The following is a 14,531-nucleotide window of genomic DNA, read 5'->3' as shown; positions in this document are numbered from 1 at the left end:
CCCCTTTCTGCCTGGGACAGACTTCTGGAGGCATAAGCTACCGGCTGTAACTGACCATTGGCATTGACATGCTGCAACACACACCCGACCCCATAGGACGACGCATCGAACGTTAACACAAGTTTCTTACATGGGTCATATAGCGTTAACAGATTGTTGGAACATAACAAATTGCTTGCTCTATTAAAAGACCCATTCGCGACCTTTGCGTAGGAGCACATGTAGCGGCTCTAGCAGCGTGCTCAATTTGGGAAGAAAGTTACCAAAATAGTTCAGGAGCCCCGGGAATGAACGCAGCTCCGTCGTGTTACGGGGTCTGGGTGCTCTCTGGATCGCTTCCGTCTTGGATGCAGTAGGGCTGATCCCGTCTGCTGCGACCCTCATCCCCAGGAATTCTATCTCTGGAGCTAGGAAGACGCACTTCGCCTTTTTCAGTCGCAGCCCTACCCGGTCCAGTCTGCGTTGCACCTCCTCCAGGTTGTGGAGGTGTTCTTCAGTATCGTAACCCGTAATGAGGATGTCGTCCTGAAAAACCACCGTCCCTGGAATCGACTTGAGGAGGCTTTCCATATTTCGTTGGAAGATTGCGGCGGCCGAGCGAATCCTGAACGGACATCTGTTGTACTCAAACAACTCCTTGTGTGTCATGATGGTGGTCAGCTTCTTTGACTCACTCGCCAGCTCCTGGGTCATGTAAGCTGAGGTCAGTTCCAATTTTGAAAAAAGTTTGCCTCCGGATAGCGTCACAACGAGGTCCACCGCTCTCGGTAGCGGGTACTGGTCTTGGAGTGACACCCGATTGATGGTGGCCTTGTTATCGCCACATATCCTGACCGACCCATCCGCCTTGAGTACCGGCACAATCGGGCTCGCCCAGTCACTGAATTCGACTGGCGAGATGATGCCTTCCCTCAGCAGGCGGTCCAATTCGCCTTCTATCTTTGCCCGCATCACGTACGGCACCGCTCTGGCCTTGTGGTGTATTGGCCTGGCGTCCAGGTTTATGTGAATCACTACCTTGGCCCCCATGAAAGTGTCAATGCCGGGTTGAAATACGGAGTCAAATTTGTCCAGGATCTGTGAGCATGATACTCGCTCCACAGAGGAAATTGAATTGACATCGCTCCATTTCCAGTTCATGACAGCAAGCCAACTCCTCCCCAGTAGTGCGGGACCTTCCCCCGGGACAACCCAGAGTGGTAACCTGTTCTCCGAATCTTTGTGTGTCACGACTACCATGGCGCTGCCTAGCACTGGAATGATCTCCTTTGTGTAAGTCCGTAGCTGTGCGTCAATCGGCGATCATTTTGGCCTCCTGGCCTTGGACGCCCACAACTTTTCGAACTGTTTGATGCCCATCAGGGACTGGCTGGCCCCCGTGTCTATCTCCATTGATACTGGGATGCCATTGAGGAGCACTTTCATCATTATCGGTGGCGTCATGGTGTATGAACTGTATACGTACTCCACATGAACTCGCTGAACTTCAGCTTCCTGCGATTTCCCCCAGCGTTCATTTCTGCAATTTCTGCAGGTATTTTGCTCATCTCTGCAAACTCTGGCTGAGTGTGTGCCTCCACGCCTCCAACATGAGCTGCTGTTTGAAACAAAAGGTCCCTTGCCAGTCGATCGTCCCTGACTGCCCCTGTTATTGTCCTTGAGTGCGCCATTAACAGGTGTTGATGGCCCCATTACTGGCTGCATTGTCTCTTGCGATGGCATGAATCGCTGTTCAGCTTGCCATTGTCTCAGTCGAACTCCCACTCTGGGTTCGACTGCATGTTGGGGCATGCCCGATTGCCCTTGTCTGCCTGGAGAACTGTGTGCTGCTTTAACAATGTTGAATCTCTGTCCCAACCATTCCTTAACACAGTACCTCTCGTCTGTTCTGCTCGTGGCCATGCTCGCGTGGTTTAAATCCCAGTTTCTCGTCGCCATTGATACGTCCTTACGAAACAGTATAAATGCACACAAGGCCCATGCTTGAGAGAAGGTCAGTCTGTGACCTGTCCTTTTTCCATAGCACTCAAGTGATGGAAGTGGGTGGAGCTTTCCCTTTTATATCTGAAGGCCCAGGTTAGGAGTGTCTCCCACAAGTTCAACACCTAGTGGTCATTGTTGTCACAGTGTACAACTTAGGTCAGATTATACATGGGTTACAATGCTGGTTGAATACATGACAGAGGGAACAAATGTTGAAGGTGGTGGATGGGGTGCCGATCAAGCGGGCTGCTTTGTCCTGGATGGTGTCGAGCTTCTTGAGTGTTATTGGAGTTCCACTCATCCAGACAAGTGGAGAGTATTCCATCACACTCCTGACTTGTGCCTTGTAGATGCTGGAAAGGCTTTGGAGAGTCAGGAGGTGAGACACTCATCGTAGAATACCCAGCCTCTGACCTGCTCTTGTGGCCACAGTGTTTATGTGCCTGGTACAGTTAAGCTTCTGGTCAATGGTGACCCCCACGATGTTGATGGTGGGGGATTTGTTGAATATCAAGGGGAGGTGGTTAGACTCTCCATTGTTGGAGATGGTCATTGCCTGACACTTGTGTGGTGCGAATGTTACTTGCCACATATCAGCCCAAGCCTGAATGTCGTCCAGGTCTTGCTGCATGCTGGCATGGACTGCTTCATTTTCTGCGAATGGAACTGAACACTGAGCAGTCATCAGTGAACATTCCCACTTCTGACCTAATGATGCAGGGAAGGTCATTGATGAAGCAGCTGAAGATGGTTGGGTCCAGGACCCTGCCCTGAGGAACTCTTGCAGCGATGTCCTGGGGCCGTGACGTTTGACCTCCAACCACCACAACCAACTTCCTGAACAGACATCTTAAATCCTTTGAAGAACAGGCTTTATTAACCGTTACCTTTCCATACTATAGTTAATGGATCCCTCGACCTGTTTATTACCCTCGCCCTACGTTACACTTTAATCACTCATGTCAGACGTCATGTTACTGTCATGTATTTCTTTGCACAGGCATTTTTCATATCAGGAGACAAGCTGTGCTTTCTCTCATGACACTTCAAAGTCATCCTGTTTGGTGCACTCATAATAAAGGATGAAACTGAGCACTATACAATGAGCAAGTGTGACCTTAGCTCCTTTAATAAGACTCTAGAGGGCAGGTACCTCGTGGGTGGCCTGCTTATATACTGTGCTCCCAGGGGATGCTGGGATCCCTTGGGACTCCAACAGGTGAGCCCTCTGGTGGTCAGGTGTCATGCAGGTTACAAGGGGTTAAATACATAACATCTCTTCCCCGTGAAGTCAACAGTATACTTATTTACAAGGTGAGACGAACTGGGGCTTTTCGTTCCCTTGTCAATCGTCTTGGTACAAATGCAGGTGTGGGTGGGTTGGTCACATGTTCACTGGGCTGTTGGGCAGCCGGCCTTGCCGGGTTGCTGGGGATGCTGAGTTCGGCTTCGTGGTCAACCATGATGTCAGTTGCCACTTGTGCGTGTGTTGGAGGGTCAACGTTGGTGGTGTCCTCTTCGGGTTGTTTGTGGCTGTTGGTGAACTGCAATTTCATTTGGTCCAAATGTTTTCTGTGCATTTGTCCATTGGCCAATTTGACCTGAATCACCCTACTCCCCTTGTTGGCTGTGACTGTGCAAGCGAGCCACTTGGGACCATGTCCATAATTGAGCACAAACATGGGATCATTGATCTCAATATTGCGTGACAAATTTGCGTGGTCATGGTACACACCTTGTTGATGCCACTTGCCCTCCACATGATCATGGAGATCAGGATGGACACGAGAGAGCCTTGTTTTGAGTGCCCTTTTCATGAGCAGCTCGGCTGGGGAACACCGGTGAGTGAGTGGGGTCTGGTGCGGTAGCTGAACAGCACTCGGGACAGCCGGGTCTGCAGGGAGCCTTCCGACACACGTTTCAAGCTTTGCTTGATGGTCTGAACTGCCTGTTCTGCCTGGCCTTGGATGCGGGCTTGAAAGGGGCAGATGTGATGTGTTTGATCTCGTTGCAAGTCATGAATTATGAATTCCTTGAATTCAGCACTGGTGAAACACGGGCCATTGTCGCTGACTAGGACGCCAGACAATCCATGTGTTGCAAAAATGGCTCGTAGGCTTTCAATAGTGGCCGTGGACGTGCTTACAGATATTATTGCACATTTAATCCATTATGAGTAAGCGTCCACGACAACCAAAAATATTTTGCCTCGGAATGGGCCCGCATAGTCTACATGGATCCTCAACCACGGTTTGGAAGGCAACGGCCACAAACTTAGCGATGCCTCTCTGGGTGCATTGCTCAGCTGAGAGCAAGTGTTGCACTGGCGCACGCATGACTCTAAATCTGGGTCGATGCCGGGCCACCACACATGGGATCTGGCTGTGCCTTTCATCATTACCATGCCTGGGTGGGTGCTGTGCTATTTACATATGAACGTGTCTCTGCCTTTCTTGGGCAAGACCACGTGATTGCTCCACAATAGACAGTCCGCCTGCAGGGACAACTCGTCTGCATCTATGGAACGGCTTAATCGCCTCCTGCATCTCTGCTGGGACATGGCCCAGCTCCCATGGAGGACACAGTTTTTTTACCAAGGACAGTAATGTATCCTGGCTGGTCCAGGACCTGATCTGGCGGGCCCTAACCGGGGGCTTCTCGTTCTCGAATGCTTCCATGACCATGAGCAAGTCCGCTGGCTGTGCCATTTCTACCCCGGTGGTGGGCAATGGCAGCTGACTGACAGCATCTGTGCAGTTCTCTGTGCCCGGTATGTGGCGGATTGCATAGTTGTACGCCGGCAGAGTGGGCGCCCATCTTTGGATGCGGGCAGAGACATTGGTGTTAATCTGTTTGCTCTCCGAAAATAGCGATATGACCAGCTTGTGGTCAAATAAGTACTGGTGCATTTTTTTCACCTCGTAAACGCACGCCAGAGCTTCTTTTTCAATCATGCTGTCGGCCCTTTCGGCCTCGGACAAACTCCTGGACACATAAGCGAATGGTTGTAAAATCCCCGATTCATTAGTCTGTTGTAACACACACCCGACCCCGTATGACGACACATTGCAAGCTAGCACTAATCATTTACAAGGGTTATACAGGACAAGCGGTTTGTATTGAACACAACAGATTTGAAAGGCAGCCGCTTGTGAATTCCCCCATATCAATGTAGGGATTCTAGCAGGGTGCTTCACCCAGGTCGGAAATTACCAAAATAGTTGAGGAGTCCATGGAACGACCGCAGCTCCATCACGTTCCCAAGAACTCAATGTCCTGTGCCAGGAAAACACACTTCGTGCATTTCAACCAGAGCCCCACGCGATCCAACCGACTAAGAACCTCTTCCAGATTCTTCAAGTGCTCCATGGTGTCCCGACCTGTAACCAATATGTCATCCTGGAAAACCACGGTGCAGGGAACCGACTTTAGCAGGCTCTCCGTGTTCCGCTGGAAGATTACCACGGCCAACCTTATCCCCAACGGGCACTGGTTGCAGATGAACAGACCTTTGTCCGTGTTGATGCAGGTGAGGCCTTTTGAAGACTCCTCCAGCTCCTGCGTCATGTAGGCTGAGGTCAGGTCCACTTTGGTGAAGGTCTTCCCTCCAGCCAGGGTTGCAAATAGGTCATCTGCCTTGGGTAGCGGGTACTGGTCCTGCAGCGAAAATGGTTAATTGTTACTTTATGGTCCTCACAAATTCTAACCGTGCCGTCCTCCTTAAGTTCCGGGACAATCGGACTGGCCCAGACGTTGAATTCCACCGGCGCGATGATGCCTTCACGTTGCAGTCTGTCCGGCTCAATTTCCACTTTTTCACGCATCATGTATGGTGCTGCCCGTGCCTTGTGGTGGATGGGTCGCGTACCGGGAACCAAATGGATCTGCACTTTCGCCCCCGAGAAGCTTCCAAGCTGGCTCGAACAACAATGGGAACTTGCTCAGAACCTGGGTGCATGAGGCATCGTCGATGGACGAAAGTGCTCGGATGTTATCCCAGATCCAGCGGATTTTTCCCAGCCAGATTCTGCCAAACAACGTGGGACCATCCCCTGGCACAATCCACAGCGGGAGTTCATGTACTGCTCCGTCATAGGAGACTTTGACTTCTGTACTGCCAATTACCGGGATTCGTTCCTTGGTGTAAGTCCTTAGTTTGGTGTGAATGGGGCTGAGCTTGGGCCTGTGTGCCTTTTTGCCCCACAGCCTGTCGAAGGACTTTTTACTCATTATGGACTGACATACCCCCGTGTCCAGTTCCATAGATACTGGAATACCGTTCAGTTCAACTTTCAACATTATTAGTGGACATTTTGTCGTGAATGTGTGTACCCTGCCTCCTCGGTTCGAGTCTCCAATTCAGCCTGATCCACAGTGACTCGATCTACCTCTGCAACGTGGTGGTTTGCAGGGTTTGCAGGGTTTGCAGCTCACCTGCACATACGTTGGAGGTTTCCCATTGTTCTGCAACCATTGCACGCATAGTGCTTAAAGCGGCATTGATGGGGCTGATGATCACCTCCACAGCACCAACAAGGTGTTAACTGCCTCGCGTTAACGTTTGATGGCGATCTCTGGGTCAACTGAGGTCGGGCTGCAGCAGCCGGTGTGTACGTTCTGTCCTGTACATTTCTGCTCGAGTCCGACGTTACTTTATGCACAGTGCTGGCCGAAACTTCTTTACTCTGCGAAATCTGTTTGGTGTTGTCGCTGATGGACATAAATGCCTGGGCTATCGGTATGGCTTTGCTCAGATTCAGAGTTTCTACAGTCAATAGTTTGAGAAGGATTGTCTCATGTCGAATGCCCAGTAATAAAAAGTCTCTGAGCATTTGTTTTCAGAATCCCTCAAACTCACAACGTCCTGCGAGGTTCCTTAGTTCGGCAACATAGCTCGCCACTTCCTGGCCCTCTGATCGTTGACACGTGTAGAACCGCTATCCCGCCATCAAAACGCTTTCCTTGGGATTTAGGTGCTCCCGGCCCAGCGTACACAATTCTTCGTAGGATTTCTCTGCTGGTTTTGCCAGGGCCAGGAGATTCTTCATGAGGCCATATCTTGTTGCCCCACAGAAAGTTAGGTGGATCGCCCTTTGTTTGGTGATGTTCTCGTCTCCTTCCAGTTCGTTGGCCACGAAGTATTGGTCAAGTCTCTCCACAAAGGCCTCCCAATCGTCCCCTTCTGAGAACTTCTCCAGGATAGAAACATAGAAACATAGAAAATAGGTGCAGGAGTAGGCCATTCGGCCCTTCGAGCCTGCACCACCATTAAATAGAATCATGGCTGATGAGTCACCTCAGTACCCCTTTCCTGCTTTCTCTCCATACCCCTTGATCCCTTTAGCCATAAGGGCCATATCTAACTCCCTCTTGAATATATCTAATGAAATGGAATCAACAACTCGCTGCGGAAGAGAATTCCACAGGTTAACAACTCTCTGAGTGAAGAAGTTTCTCCTCATCTTAGTCATAAATGGCTTACCCTTTATCCTTAGACAGTGACCACTGGTTCGAGACTCCCCCAACATCGGGAACATTCTACCTGCATCTAACCTGTCCAGTCCCATCAGAATTTTATATGTTTCCATGAGATCCCCTCTCATTCTTCTAAACTCCAGTGAATACAGGCCCAGTCGATCCGATCTCTCCTCATATGTCAGTCCTGCCATCCCGGGAATCAGTCTGGTGAACCTTCGCTGCACTCCCTCAATAGCAAGAACGTCCTTCCTCAGATTAGGAGACCAAAACTGAACACAATATTCCAGGTGAGATCTCACCAAGGCCCTGTACAGCTGCAGCAAGACCTCCCTGCTCCTATACTCAAATCCCCTAGCTCTGAAGGCCAACCTGCCATTTGCCTTCTTCACCATCTGCTGCACCTGCATGCCAACCTTAAATGACTGATGTACCATGACATTCAGGTCTCGTTGCACCTCCCCTTTTCCTCATCTGCCGCCATTCAGATAATATTCTGCCTTCATATTTTTGCCACCAAAGTGGCTAACCTTACATTTATCCACATTATACTGCATCTGCCATGCATTTGTCCATTCACCGAATCTGTCCAAGTCACCCTGCAGCCTCTTAGTATCCTCCTCACAGCTCATACTGACACCCAGCTTAGTGTCATCTGCAAACTTGGAAATATTACTCTCAATTCCTTCATCTAAATCTATGATGTATATTTTAAATATCTGGGGACCCAGCACTGAGCCCTGCGGCACCCCACTAGTCACTGCCTGCCATTCTGAAAAGGACCCATTTATCCCGACTCTCTGTTTCCTCTCTGCCAACCAGTTCTCTCTCCACGTCAGTACATTACCCCCAATACCATGTGCTTTAATATTGCACACTGATCTCTTGTGTGGGACCTTGTCAAAACCCTTTTGAAAGTCCAAATACACCACATCCACTGGTTCTCCCTTGTCCACTCGACTCGTTTATCCTCAAAAAATTCTAGAAGACTTGTCAAGCATGATTTCCCTTTGATAAATCCATGCTGACTTGGACCGATCCTGTCACTGCTTTCCAAATGCGCTGCTATTTCATTTTTAATAATTGATTCCAACATTTTCCCCACTACTGATGTCAGGCGAACCGGTCTATAATTAACTGTTTTCTCTCTCCCTCCTTTCTTAAAAAGTGGTGTTACATTAGCTACCCTCCAGTCCATAGGAACTGATCTAGAGTCGATAGACTGTTGGAAAATGCATCACCAATGCATCCACTATTTCGAGGGCCACTTCCTTAAGTACTCTGGGATGACAGACATTGATATTTAAAATCTTTACTGGCCTATAGCAGATGCAGATAATCTCTTAATCTTCTAAACTCAAGGGAATACAAGCATAGTCTGTGCAACCTGTCCTCATAATTTAATCTTTTTAGCCCCGGTTCAGTCGTGGCTCAGTTGGTAAGCGCTTTCCCCTCTTCAGACAGAAGGTTGTGGGTTCAAGTCCCACTCCAGAGACTTGAGCACAGAAATCTAGGCTGATACTCCCAGCGCCAGAGCTGAGGGAGTACCGCACTGTCAGAGGGGCAGTACTGAGGGAGCGGCGCACTGTCGGAGGGACAGTGGTGTGGAAGCGTTGCACTGTGGGAGGGACAGTACTGAAGGAGTACCGCACTGTTGGAGGGGCAGTACTGAGGGAGCGGCGCAATGTCGGAGGGACAGTACTGAGGGAGCGACATACTGTCGGAGGGGCAGTACTGAGGGAGTGCCGCAACTCGGAGGGGCAGTACTGAGGGAGTGCCGCACTGTCGGAGGTGCCGGCTTTCAGCTGAGAGGTTAAACCGAGGGCCCGGTCAGCTCTCTCGGGTGGATGTAAAAGATCCTAGGGCACTATTGGAAGAAGAGCAGGGGAGTTCTCCCTGGTGTCCTGGGGCCAATATTTATCCCTTAATCAACAGCACTGAACAAACTGATGATGTGACCATTATCACACTGCAGTGATGTCATGAAAGGCTCTGTAGAAATGCAAGTCTGTCTTTTCTGTATCATTCTAATATGTGGGGCCTGTAAATCAGTGCGACAACAGACAGTGTGCCTGGCAAACCTTTGCCGCCATTTTAGATATTTATTGGATCCGTACGAGTTTGTGAGGCCTTTTTTACTTTGTCTTCAAACTCTCCTCTTCCCTCTGTTTAGCGCATGCGTTGCTCTCTTATCTGATGCACTGGTGGTCGCGTTGTGTCATTGGCAGGCAGGATGTCCAGATCGAAGAGCTGTTTAGCATGTGGTAGATCGGGATTTTGCAATCATCGCACGGTTAAATTGTCTTATCGTAGACTTAAAGGGACACTGTGTTCACAAACATTGGCAAACCCCTGCTGACCTTTCCCACATTACAACAGTGACTACATTCCAAAAGTACTTCATTGGCTGTAAAGCGCTTTGAGCCATCTGGTGGCCGTGAGAGGTTCTATATAAATGCAAGTCTGTGTGTTTTTATTTCACCCCGTTGAGGCGATTTGCAAATGAACGAGAGGTGAGACGAGGAAAGAGCTTTTTACGCAGCAAGTGTTTGGGATTTGGAATGTGCTGCCTGGGACTAACTGGATTGCTGTTGGAAAGAGCAGGTGCCGAATCGATGGGCCGAACGGCCTCCTTCTGTGCTGTGCAATTCTATGATTCTATGGGTTAGAAGTTGCCGCTGGCTGCAAGGGTTGTGTGTGAGTTTAAGTCCCGCTCCGTAATATCGTCCTTCTCCGCCCCTTGCCTCAGACCACGAAGTGACAGGAAACACAAGCTGGAGGCATTAACCCGAGTCGGTAAGCAAGTGACAGAGTAGGTCAGCAAGCTCTCCCCCTGTTTCATGAGCTGGCTATTATGGAACATGAGGCAGCTGGGGGAAAGAGGGTTTCTCTGTTTGGCGCTCCAAGGCTATGGTCCCCACAGGGCAGGAATATATCGTGCCTGCGATGAACATGAGGTGCAAAAGGGCAGAGAGGTCACTGGGAGTTCGATGACATCTCAGGTCTCCGTGACCAAGGAAGGAGATACTTGCCTCAGAAGGAGTGCAACAAAGGTTCACCAGACTGATTCCGATGTTGTGGGATTGCCCTATGAGGAGGGATTGAGTAGATCGGGCCTATATTTCCCAGGGTTTAGAAGAATGAGAGATGATCACATTGAAATGTATCAGATTCTGAGGGGGATTGACAGGGTAGATGCAGGGAGGATGTTTCTCCTGGTTGGAGAGTCTAGAACCAGGGGTCACACAGTCTCAGGATAAGGGGTTGGTCATTTAGGACAGAGATGAGGAGAAATTTCTTCACTCAGAGGGTGGTGAATCTTTGGAATTCTCTACCCCAGAAGGCTGTAGATGTCCAGTCGTTGCGTATATTCAAGGCTGAGATTGATAGAGCGCAGGGGGTGATGGGTGAATGGGACTCGGCGCGAGTTAGGAGAGCTCTGGCAAAAGCTGTCATTGGCTTGAAATGCCCTCAAAGGCGATCCAAAGATTGGAAGGATGCTTGCCTCGATAGGATGTCACTTACCTTGAAGTGGGCCCCCCTCTCCATTCCCTTATTAGGCCGGCCTCCCAGGAGCACTGGAAGTCAGCTGAGCGCTGGAAAATTGAGTGCATTCAGCACACTAACCATTCCGTTGGGATTTGTCCCATCTCCTTGTTATTCTCGAGGGCCTGAATGGCCTATTCCTGTTCCTCTGTTCCTATTCTAGACAGCTCGATATAGTGATACTACAAGTCCCGGCCAGAATGGAGATGACTGGGTAATTTCTCCGTCAATCACGGCTGGAGACCACATTACCTAATTATCAGCCGTGGCTCAGGGGGTCTCACTCTCGTTTCTGAACCAGAAGGTTCTGGGTTCAAGACCCACTCCAAAAGTCTTGAGTTCAAAAATATAGGCTGATACTCCAGTGCAGTACTGAGGGAGCACCGCACTGTCGGAGGGGCAGTACTGAGTGAGTGCCACACTTTCGGAGAGGCGGTGCTGAGGGAGTGCCACACTGTCGGAGGGGCAGTATTGAGGGAGTGCTGCGCTGTCGGAGGGGCAGTACTGAGGGAGCACCGCACTGTCGGAGGGGCTGCACTGAGGGAGTGCCGCACTGTCAGAGGGGCAGTATTGAGGGAGTTCCGCACTGTCAGAGGGGCAGTACTGAGGGAGTGCCGCACTGTCGGAGGGGCAGTACTGAGGAAGTTCTGCACTGTCGGAGGGGCTGCACTGAGGGAGCGTCGCACTGTCGGAGGGGCAGTACAGAGGGATCGCTGCACTGTTGGAGGGACAGTACAGATGGAGTGCTACACTGTCGGAGATGCCGTCTTTCAGATGAGACGTTAAACCGAGGCCATGTCTGCCCTCTCAGGTGGACGTTAGACCCCATGGCATGAGTCGGATTGATTTTACACACACCATTTTTCTGGAGAAATCTTCCTGCTTTTACAAGTGACACTACAAGTCCCGGCCAGAATGGAGATGATTGGGTAATTCCTCCGTCAATCACGGCTGGAGACCACATTACCTAATTATCAGCCGTGGCTCAGTGGGTCTCACTCTCGTCTCTGAGCCAGTCTTGAGTAAAAAGTCCAGGCTGATCCTCCAGTGCAGTACTGAGGGAGCGTCGCACTGTCGGAGGGGCAGTACAGAGGGATCGCTGCACTGTTGGAGGGGCAGTACAGATGGAGTGCTACACTGTCGGAGATGCCGTCTTTCAGATGAGACGTTAAACCGAGGCCATGTCTGCCCTCTCAGGTGGACGTTAGACCCCATGGCATGAGTCGGATTGATTTTACACACACCATTTTTCTGGAGAAATCTTCCTGCTTTTACAAGTGACACTACAAGTCCCGGCCAGAATGGAGATGATTGGGTAATTCCTCCGTCAATCACGGCTGGAGACCACATTACCTAATTATCAGCCGTGGCTCAGTGGGTCTCACTCTCGTCTCTGAGCCAGTCTTGAGTAAAAAGTCCAGGCTGATCCTCCAGTGCAGTACTGAGGGAGCGCCGCACAGTCGGAGGGGCAGTACGACGGAACACCGCATTGTCAGAGGGGCAGTACTGAGGGAGTGCCGCACTGTCGGTCGGGCAGTCCGAGGGAGCGCACACTGTCAGAGGGGCAGTACAGAGCGAGTGCCGCACTGTCGGAGGGGCAGTACTGAGGGAGCACGCACTGTCGGAGGGGGAGTATTGAGGGAGTGCCACACTGTCGGAGGGGCAGTACTGAGGGAGTGCCGCACTGTCGGGGGGGCAGTATTGAGGGAGTGCCGCACTTTCGGAGGGGCAGTACTGAGGGAGCGTCGCACTCTCGGAGGGGCAGTACTGAGGGAGCGCTGCACTGTTGGAGGGGCAGTACTGAGGGAACGCTGCACTGTCGGAGGGACAGTAATAAGGGAGCGCTGCAATGTCGAAGTGTCAGTACTGAGTGAGTGCCGTACTGTTGGAGGAACAGTTATGAGGGAGTGCTGCACTGTCAGAGGGGCAGTACTGAATGAGCGCTGCAATGTCGGAGGGGCAGTAATGAGGGAGTGCTGCACTGTCGGAGGGGCAGTGCTGAGTGAGTGCCGCACTGTTGGAGTGACAGTACTGAGGGAGCGCCACACTGTCGGAGATGCCGTCTTTCAGATGAGACGTTAAACCGAGGCTCTCTCTACCCTTTCAGGTGGACATTAGATCACATGGCATGAGTGGGATAGATTTTACACGCACTATTTTGCTGGAGAAATCTCCCTGCTTTTATCGGGAGACTTTGCTCCAGTTTCTGTCATGAGTTCCGTTTGCTGTAGTTCGGAGAGGCTGTTTAAATAGACTCTGTAGACTATTTACTGTAGTGTGCTGCTTAAATAGATTCTGTTTGCTGTAAAATAGACTGTTTGCTGCGAGTCCTCACTCATTGGCTGAAACAACGCAATTTATTGGCTGACAAAATGCATCTCATTGGCTGACACAATGCAATTCATTGGTTGACACAGTGCATCCCATTGGCTAACATGATGCATCCCATTGGCTAACACGGTGTACCCCATTGGCTGACACAGTGCATGGCATTGTCTGACACGATGCATCCCATTGGCTAACACGGTGCATCCCATTGGCTGACACGGTGCATCTCATTGACTGACACGGTTCATCCCATTGGCTGATGCAGTGCATCCCATTGTCGAATGTTGAACACTGGATAGCTAAAGAATTAATTGTCGAACTTCTTTGTATCTTGGAGAAAAAGGCTTTCTGATACAAACAGGATGACTTTGAAATGTCATGAGAGAAAGCACAGCTTGCCTTCTGATATGAAAAGTGCCTGTGCAAAGAAATACATGACAGTAACATGACGTCTGGCATCAGTGATTAAAGCCTCACGATTTAAAAAAAAAAAAAAAAAAAAAATCAGTGATTAAAGCCTCACGGCCTTTTGGCTAAGATCATGCGTAACTGACCTGACAGGGGAGTAGCCACCATGACCTCCGGGTGTTCTCCCTGGATCAGGAAGGTATATGCTTGCTTTTTTGGAAACAGGAGGTGGGTGGGGTGGCTTGACCCATCCACCTCCTGGGGGACCTGACCCATCCACCTCCATGGCACGAACCTGGTATTGCAGTACTTCCAGGAACGGTGCAGTGTCTCTAGGCCTTTTGGCTAAGAGCATTGGCGCAGAGTGATCCTTGATGTGTGCAAGGTGACCTCTGGCGTTTGTGATTTGACAAAGAATTGGAAAGATTGGCAACGAAAAATTAAATAAAAAAATTAAAAAATCAGTGATTAAAGTGTAACGTAGGGCGAGGGTAATAAACAGGTCGGGGGATCCATTAACTATAGTATGGAAAGGTAACGGTTAATAAAGTCTGTTCCTCAAAGGGTTTAAGATGTCTGTTCAGGAAGTTGGTTGTGGTGGTTGGAGGTCAGTTGTCACGGCCCCAGGACATTGCGGCAAGAGTTCATGGAAACATAGAAACATAGAAAATAGGTGCAGGAGTAGGCCATTCGGCCCCTCGAGCCTGCACTACCATCCAATAAGATCATGGCTGATCATTTCCTCAGTAACCCTTTCCTGCTTTCTCTCCATACCCCTTGATCCCTTTAGC

At 50.2% G+C, this 14,531-nt stretch overlaps 1 pseudogene; it reads left to right on the top strand.

Moving 5' to 3' along the window:
• Positions 1-13,845: 13,845 nt before the first annotated feature.
• Positions 13,846-14,072, top strand: LOC139239542 (U2 spliceosomal RNA; annotated as a pseudogene).
• Positions 14,073-14,531: the final 459 nt, after the last annotated feature.

This window comes from Pristiophorus japonicus, chromosome 27 (genome assembly GCF_044704955.1).
Source record: "Pristiophorus japonicus isolate sPriJap1 chromosome 27, sPriJap1.hap1, whole genome shotgun sequence".
Taxonomy (NCBI): domain Eukaryota; kingdom Metazoa; phylum Chordata; class Chondrichthyes; family Pristiophoridae; genus Pristiophorus; species Pristiophorus japonicus.
The sequence above is the reverse complement of the archived record's forward strand: the minus strand, read 5'-3'. Positions and strand labels throughout refer to the sequence as shown.